The 9,075-nt window shown below is 39.5% G+C and overlaps 1 protein-coding gene across 2 annotated transcripts in view; it reads left to right on the top strand.

Moving 5' to 3' along the window:
• The first annotated feature begins 2,267 nt into the window (after positions 1 to 2,267).
• Positions 2,268 to 9,075, top strand: part of Polr3D (RNA polymerase III subunit C53) — a 28,297-nt gene continuing 21,489 nt past the window's right edge. Inside the window, exon 1 of one of the 2 annotated variants that reach the window (XM_076190821.1) lies at positions 2,268 to 2,373. The gene's annotated coding sequence lies outside the window, so the exon portion shown is untranslated. Of the gene's footprint in view, positions 2,568 to 9,075 lie in introns of both variants that reach the window. The other variant, XM_076190820.1, reaches the window with a different exon arrangement.

Genomic DNA, 9,075 nt, shown 5'->3' with positions numbered 1-9,075 from the left:
AGTGGTATTCGTGATCTGACATATTCCCATGACGGTGTAATTTACATCAAACACCATTAAAGTAATATTGCCGTGTCCTTTGGGAGACTACATAATTTGATATAGCAGCGGTGGGATTAACGCCCACTTGTTAATAATCTATCGTAATTAATTGTCATTTTGGCACTACAACGGAAAAAAAATACACCAGAATTGATTGCGAATGCCCGCTTAATCTTTGCGAAAAAGATCCACCAAACATAACAGAAATGTCCATATTAACAAAAACATCCCTTAAATATGAATTCATTACATTCACTGACCTCAAAGAAAGACTGGACCGAGCAGTTTCAAAAGTAAAGAAACTGAAAATTCGTGAAGTTCTGACCAGTTTTGTGACGTAAGACGGTGGTACTATAGCGTGAGGTCTACCTCCCGTTAGCAATATAGCGTGAGGTCTACCTCCCGTTAGCACTAATAGCGTGAGGTCTATCTCCCGTTAGCACTAATAGCGTGAGGTCTATCTCCCGTTAGTACTATAGCGTGAGGTCTACCTCCCATTAACACTATAGCGTGAGGTCTGCCTCCCATTAGCACTATAGCGTGAAGTCTACCTCCCGTTAGCACTATAGCGTGAGGTCTACCTCCCATTAGCACTATAGCGTGAGGTCTACTTCCCGTTAGCACTATAGCGTGAGGTCTACCATTTCCATACATTTATTTTAGCGATAAACACATATTTTGTACATACCCTAGGAGTGACTTATATAGATAATCGGATTTCTAATTACATTAATATTAAAGGAAGAAATGTAAAAATAAGCATGCTATCATATATTTCCATACATTTATTCTAGCGATACACACTTCGTACATCTTCTAAGAATGACACAAATAGGTTAGGTTAGGTCAGGTCACGTTTTTTATGTATTTGGGCAAGACACACGTTTGATGAACAGTTGAAGGGAGCGTCCTGGAGGAACGCGGGTCGCGCGGTAGACTTCAGATTGCACCAGGGTAGGTGACATACTGTAGGTAGACCTCACGCCATAGTAGCACCCGTTCAAATCGAGGCATTTTTGTAAAATAATAATAATAATGATAACAAAATAAAACACGCCCAAATAATTGTTTCTGTATTAAGGATTGAAAAGGTTGGATGAACTGTTAATGAGTAGCTTCATGAATCGTTGAGATATTATACACAGGGCCGTAGGCTGGCCCTAATGCTGGGGGTGGGGGGGAGCGCAGTAAGCAGGAAATTCTGTAGGGTGAGCTATCTTCCCAAAAATCTGACAGGTATCCAAGCCTGTATTCGAATCATGATGTCACATTTTACAACGTAACATATATGGCAAAGCTATTATGCAATGTGATACATAATATAATTGTGCAACAAGTTTTCACTAACTTAGTATTAAGATTAGTTAATAAATTAGAGAAAACAACATGTTTTCAAGATAGTGCAAATATCGTGGTATCAAAACTTAGGCTAATTTCGGTAGATATAAAAAAACGAAACTTAACGTTCTGCATATCTTTCCAGCTTTAATTTTATAGTGTTGTCAAGTCTAAATAACGTTCTTCCTTTCATCAGCTTGACAATTTACGTACAGAGACATGACGCCTTGGTCACTATGTTACTGTGGTCTACTTACGCGTGAAAAGAGCGTGGAACGTCTCTTTTAAACTTTGACTGCATTTTTGCTGCCTTCACTATCGCTTCGATTTGTCTTCTGTTCTAATTTACGTTTTTACGCTTGTTACAACCAAAAGCACAACATGAGTCCCGTTCTTATCCATAATGATAATGTATAGTACTATAACATGAACGAATGGTCCCAACATTATGGCGCCTCTCTAAATACGCTGGATTCATTTTTTGCGGACGGACAATAACAGAATACTCGACCCATTCTTTCTTTGAGATTAGTAGTTACATTACATAATAGACATGAAGACGTCTTCATGGCAGTCACAATAATGTCAATGTTAACGTTTAATGCAAACTACATTTGCTAATTTTACATATTTTATAATTAATGATAAACCATTCTACAACTGCTTTGTTAAAGTTAGTTTTATGCGCACGCTTCCTGATGTGCATGTAAATTTTTGCAACATTATTTATCATTCATGACAAACTACGTCAAATTAGCAAATGTTTTTGGCGAAGTGTAGTCAACGTCATCAAGTTTGTGAATACCTTAAGGGCATATTTATTCTAAATAAAACTTAGCTAAAAAGAGCTATAGCATACATTAAAGTTGGCATCAGAATGGCACCACTGGTAACTTGGAAAAAGTAAACAAATGGAGCCGAACCACATTGAGTTCTTGTGTGAGGCGCGGTAGTACAAATGAAGTGTTGTAAAGAACTTTGATTTCGATAAATGTAAGAGTACTAATAGTCTCATTCAACGAAAGTAGTGATTGATGATAAACCAAGAAGGAGAATGTTAGCTATTATGCTATAACAGTTTGTTAGCCAATTAATATGAAGTTGAAGGCAGGTTACTGCTCTGTCAGTACATACATCGCCATCGGCATCAATTTGACGTAGATGTGCGAAGAAACAAGCCAGTAAAGGTAACAGACTAACAGTTTAGGTTAGATAAGAAAAGTTTCTGACATAATTCCTGTAAACATTCTCATTTCGACCTTGTATACTCGTTTCAGACAGTTTCTAAGATAGGAACATGTGGTTGGTACTTGGTAAAACTGCAAATGTTAACATTTCAGAATATATTATTTTATTAATATTTTATTTACTCCCATTAAATTATCTTAGCTGGTGGATATATTCCAAAGGAAAGCCAAAAGCATTAAGAAAGTGAAATTTTTTGGTGATCTTTGTTTCAGTCAGTAGGTCACGTCATTCCTATTGTCACTGTGCCACTAATTGATCTGTTTAGATAAAATTCCAGAATCATGCAAGCATGTATATTTAACATGAAATTTATGATATCCACTAGCTTTTACTCTAACCTAACCTAATGTAACTATTCCATAGAAAAAATAGGTTTTTGAAATGCTAAAATGAAAGAAGTGGAAAATGTGATTGCATCATACTGATGACAGGTGGAAATGGACATGGAACTGCATTGTGTAGGCCGTATGGTCTCCTGCATTCTCCTTCATTCTTATGTTCTTAATATTACTTTTTTTATATATAACATTGGAAGCTAATACTGGTTTGTTTTTAGCCAATCAAAAATATTTTCATTGCCAAAAGTTCAAATTACCATAGTTTGATTATACAGGGAATTGTTGGTAATTTTGCTGTATTTACCAAATTGTAGTATATAAGAAAAGAGCAATGCTTTTTGGGTCCCATCTCCTACTCTCCAGTTTGCGGGGCCCTGTCTCCTATTCTCTAATTTTCTAATATGCCTAGACTCAAATTCATGTACAGTCCCAACTTAATCTACATCATTGATTTCCAGTTATCATATTTAGATTTGAACTTGTGTATTGTTTGAGCTTGGGCTATATCACTTAAGCTATTCCACATATTTATTCATCTACATGGAAAACTGTATTTCTATGATGGATATGGATCCATCATAGCTTTAGATGGATCCATCATGGCCAGTCTGGGGATACGCAACTTCCACGCCTCTGCCCAATCTTCTTGTATTGGAGCTGGTCAATGATGCTGTTGGATACAGTTCCCCTCAAGGTTGGGCCATGTGGGACTGGAGGTTCATCTGGTACATCAGACAAGACTTCTCTTGAAAACTTCAGTGCTAACACCTGACAGGTCTCGGAGGTCCCTCGGGAGACACTTGAAAAGCCTGAGGCCAATATTATTGAAGCTCTCTGCCTGGATTGTTATGATCCTCTGATAGCCACTTATTAATGACCTACAGAAGGTTCTTCGAAACCTGGGGTGGTGTTGGCTTTTGATGCCCTCCCCTTCATTTTGTGATGGGTTTGCCACAGAGCCTTCAAGGGTTTTCCAGGTGTAGATGATGCTATATCATTGCTGTCATCTTTGTAGGGAATACAGCCTGAGGTGTATCAGCTTCTCCCAATGGTTCAGGGAGTCCCTGTCTAGCTTCCTTGTGAAGACCCTCTGTGCCTGCTCCAGTTCCTATATCTCCTTTACTTTGTGGGGAGACCAAAGCTGACAGTTCTACTCCATTTTTATACTACAAGGGTCTTCCACAGGGGGATGAAGTGTTCTGATGTTTGGTCCTGAATGCGTGAAGGATCCAGCCGCTCATTTTTCTTGCCACATTGGCAGTGAGCTTTATGTGTTTCTCAAAGCTATAGTTATTATTGACCATAACTCCAAGGCCTCCGAGCATTTCCTATTCCAACTTATTCTATATCCTTGAATTTCTATTATCATATTCAGATCATAATTCATGTATTCATGCAGATCCCCCACTCTTAATACTGTCCTGTACCACTTCTCTGAATATTTCCTATTTTGTCAAACCCTGTGGTAGGGGAAAAAGAATACTGCCATAGAGTGTTATCACTTGAGTCTTAAAAGGTGACAAAAATGAGGTGGAGATAGGATTAGGCATCCTATTCTGTAGCCCCAAAGTGGACATTCCTAAAAAAAAAAAATGCAAAGGCATGAAAGGGTCTGGGAAGAGTTTTTCAACCAGAACCCTAAGGTTTGGGTCTTTTAATGTGCGTGGATGTGGTACAGATGAGAGTATAAGGGAAGAGATAGGACGTATATTTGTAAGATGAAAGATGGATGTGTTAACATTGAGTGAAACTAAGTTGAATGGGAGGGGTGAGTTTGAGTTTGGGAGTGTAGTTAGGAGGGTGTCAGGAGTGAAGAGAGGACAAGTGATAGAAGGGGTGGCTATACTAGTAAGTGAAGAGATAGGTAAGCATGTGGTGGAGTGGAAGGAGGTTTCTTCAAGGTTAATATGGATGAAAGTGAAACTGGGAAGGGAGATGTGGGTCTGGTAGTGAGAAAAGTGTAGAGAAGAGGCATTTTGGATAGATTTAAATGAGTGCATAGAGGGGAAAGGGAGAAATGTCAATGTAGTGGTATATGGAGATCTCAATGGTAGGGTAGGAGACAAACCAATAGATGGAGTGGTTGGGAAGTGTGGAGTGCCAGGAAAAAATTGTAGTGGAGAGATGATGATGGTGATGTATCTAGAGAGTTGGTGATATCAAATACAGTATTTAAGAAGAAAGTCAAGCATAAGTACACATGGGAGAGAGTGGTGAATGGAAGAATGGTAGATAGGGATTTAATGGACTATATAGTGGTAACCAAAAGAATAGGAAGAGTTTTGGATGTACATGTTCCTAAGGGAGAGAGTGGGGGAATATTGGATCATTTTCTGGTAGAAGGTAAGTTGAGAGTGGAGGATAGATGGAGAAAGAGAAAAAGGACAAAAGGTAGGGAGGTGCTTAAAGTAAACTGCTAAACCTCTTCCATGTGATGATGCCTATGTAGGCATCATGAGGCATGAGTGAGTATATGAAGATGCCAGTGTTGGTGTCTTGATTATATTTTGTAATTGTAGCGAGTGTCCCCTGAATGCTGTGAATTGGCTTGTTCATGTTTTCTGTGTTTATTACTACTCAGTGAAAGAGAATGAGTAATACAGCCGTGACTTTATATTTTATAATGCAAGTATTGTGATACATCAATCATAGTATCTCAGGCAACCAATGCTGCACACAAGAATTTGACTCGTATTGAAGAGGTTAAATCAGAAAGAAAAGGAGAAGGAGTACAAGAAGAAGCTGAGAGAAGAGTGGGAGGGAGTGAAAGATAGAGTAGAACTAGGAGTGGAGAAAGAAAGGGGATGTTTCAAGGAGGGAGTAATAAGGTGTGTGGAAGAAAATTAAGAGGAAGGGGCGGTGAATCAAGTAGAGAAGGAAAAGTAAAAGGTACACTTGGAGAGATGATAATGAAAGATGGCAGTAAGAGGAAGATGGACAGAGTATTTTAGGGAGTTGCTAAATGTGAAGGAGAATAGTGGGGGAAAAGTAGTTGCAGTAGGAAGTGCTAAAAAAATGACATTGATGAAATGAGAAATAAGAAATGATGAGGTGAAAGCAGTTATTAAAATGATGAGAGCAGGTAAGGCACCTGGGTTGGATGGATGTCATGCACATTTTATAAATAAAAAAAAAAGGAGGCGCAGTGATAGTGGACTGGCTGGTGAGGTTGTTTAATGTGTGTGTAAAAGAAGGTAGAGTGCTGGAGGACTAGAGGAGTGCCTGTATAGTTCCACTTTACAAGTGAAAAGGGGACAAGTGTGAGTGTAGTATTTTCAGAGGGATCAGTTTTTTGAGTAGTTGGGAAGGCTTATGGGAGGTTTTTGATTGAGAGGATTAGGAGAGGAACAGGGGGAGTAATTGGTGAGGAATAGTTTGGGTTTAGGTCAGGTAGGGGTTGTGTGGATCAGGAGTAGTCAAGAGTTTTTATGAGAGTAATAGAGTCTGTGTGAGAATTAGAAATAGAGGGAGTAAGTTGTTTAAGGTAAAGGTGGGACACCAGCGATGTGTCACATCACCTTGGCTGTTCAATTTATACATGGATGGGGTGGTGCAAGAGAATGCAAGGGTAATGGGCCGGGGATTGGAGATGGTTAAAGAAAATGGGAGAGAAGCCAGTTGTTGTTTGCTGATGACACTGCACTTGTAGGAGGTTCAGAGGAGGGATTATGGATGTAAGTGACAGAGTTTGGGAAGGTGTGTGAAAGAAGGAAATTGAAGATAAATGTGGGTAAAAGTAAGGTAATGAGATGTACAAGGAGAGATGATGGCAGCAAATTGGAAGTGATTATTAAGGGAGAAAGACTGGAGGAGGTGGATAGCTTTAGATACTTGGGGTGAATGTGGTAGAAAAAAAAGGAGTGGAGATAGAATGTAGATTGAGAGAAGCAAGTAAATGCCTTGGGGGATTAAAAAGTGTAATGAGAAATAGACATTTGGGAATGGATGCTAAGAGGAAATTTTATGAAGGGGTGATTGTGTTGACAGCATTGTATGGGGCAGAAACATGGAACATAAAAGAGGAAGTGTTTGAATGTGTTTGAGATGAAATGCCTGAGAAGTATGGTGGTGGTTACTAGGCCGGATAGAGTGAGAACAAGATGATGAGGAGAGTGAGAGAGAAAAGGGAGTTGGAAGATAAAGTTGATGAAAGAGTATTGGGATGGTTTAGACACAGAAAGAATGAGTGAAGAAAGATTAGTAAAAGAGGTGTGGAAGGCAGAGATAGGAGTGAACATGAGGAGGTGACCAAGGATGAGATGGATGGATGGGGTAAAAGGGGGATTGGGAAAGAGAAATGTCTATTGAGGAAGGAAGGGAGTAGACAGAAGATAGGGGTGAGTGGAGAATTGTTGTGTATAGATGATGCTGTGATGCATGGAAGAGGGTGGGGGATGGCGGGGGGGGGGGCTAAAGGAGTATGTGAATGATATTTTGATGCAGCCCAAAGGGATTTCTCCCCATCTTCTCTTTTTCTGGATTAGGGGAAGGAGAGGGGGTTGCCAATTAAATGAAGTGGTCTTGCTGTGGATGTGCTGTATCTTGCAGCATTGCTTCTTGACTCAGAGCACTGGGTGAGATGTAGGGATGACCTGTCATCCAGGAGGAACCAAGAAAAGAGGGAGGGAGGGGTAGTGAATGAGAGTGGAGTTTGTGGGGATGAAATAGGCGGGAGAGGATTTTTTACTTTGGTTACCTCCCTTGTAAGGGGGGGAAAAGCCCTTAGTATATATATATATATGCATTGTTCATACTTGAGCTATATCACCTAAACTATTCCAAGTATGTATTGATGCATTAAATAGAAAACTGGTAATTTTTTAGAATTGCACTTATATGTGATATAGCAACAGAAAATTAAATATTAATTTTGTGAATTGTAATGTACTTATTTTAGGTAGAAATCAATAAAAAAAATCTTGCTAAAAGTAAATACACTACCAAATGGAGCTGCGATAATAGGTTCGAGATGCCATGTTGTATATCCACTCCCATCAATGTCAGTTTGACGATGGTGTTGATGTTGTTTACCATTTGTTCTTCCACTCCAAGTGACATCACCACACTACATGTTTTTAAAACAGTGCTACAAAGCTGAGCTTCATGCTTTTCTTCAATCTATGAAACTCCTCTACACCCAGCAGTCCAATTGGATGCCAAAACTGGCTGTTAACATCCCTGACAATGATAACGACCCTAATGATCTCTACAATTAAAGGTACCACATTACTAAATGCAGGTTAGGTTAGATGAATTTATCATACTTTGATTTCTTCAACCTCTGGATATATCATAACAAAGATGGTGTCTCAAGCAGTTTTTGTGGCTCCATTTGTTAGTGTATTGCATTTAGGAACTTTTTCTGTTATTGATTTCCACCAAGAAAAACATATATTACATTAATGTATTATAATTAAAAAAAATAATATTTAATTTTCTGTTGCTATATTGTGTAGGTGTGCACTTCAAAAAATTTACCAGAAAACTATTTCTTTACATCCTTTAGATATATAGTCTTCCTTAATTTCTCATGATCTCTTAAAGTCCTCCTATCCTTAATCAAGAGATGTCTTCTGTCAGTGTAATATATCCCCTTTAGTGACCTGAATATTGTAATCATATCACCTCTTTCTCGTGGATCTTTCAAAGTTGGCAGACCCAGTACATACATATACCAAGGCTTTTTTCCCCCTTACAAGGGAGGTAGCCAAAAAGAAAAAGGCATAAAATCATTCCCACCCATTCCATCCCTAAATACACTCCACTCCCCTCCACCCTCCCTCTTATCTTAGCACCTCCTGGATGATGGGTCATACCTGCACCTTGTCCACTGCCCTGGGTCAGAGGCAGTGTTGCAAGTCACAGCACATCCACAGCAAGGCCGCTTCATTAAATCGGTGACCCCCCCCTCTCCGTCCCCCCTTGCATAAAAGGAGAAGACGGGGAGAGATCCCTTCGGGCTGTGTCAAATTTTGCTCACACATACTACCTCACCCCCCATCCCCCCCGCCCATTCCACCTCATGCAATCACCTCATCATCCATATACAACCATTCTCCATTCACCCCTGTCTTCTGTCCTCTCCTGTCCTTCCTCAACAGACAATCCC

This window comes from Oratosquilla oratoria, chromosome 9, assembly GCF_046742065.1.
Source record: "Oratosquilla oratoria isolate Oo_2021 chromosome 9, ASM4674206v1, whole genome shotgun sequence".
Lineage (NCBI taxonomy): Eukaryota > Metazoa > Arthropoda > Malacostraca > Stomatopoda > Squillidae > Oratosquilla > Oratosquilla oratoria.
Note: the sequence above shows the minus strand (reverse complement) of the source record. Positions and strands in the feature narration are given on the sequence as shown.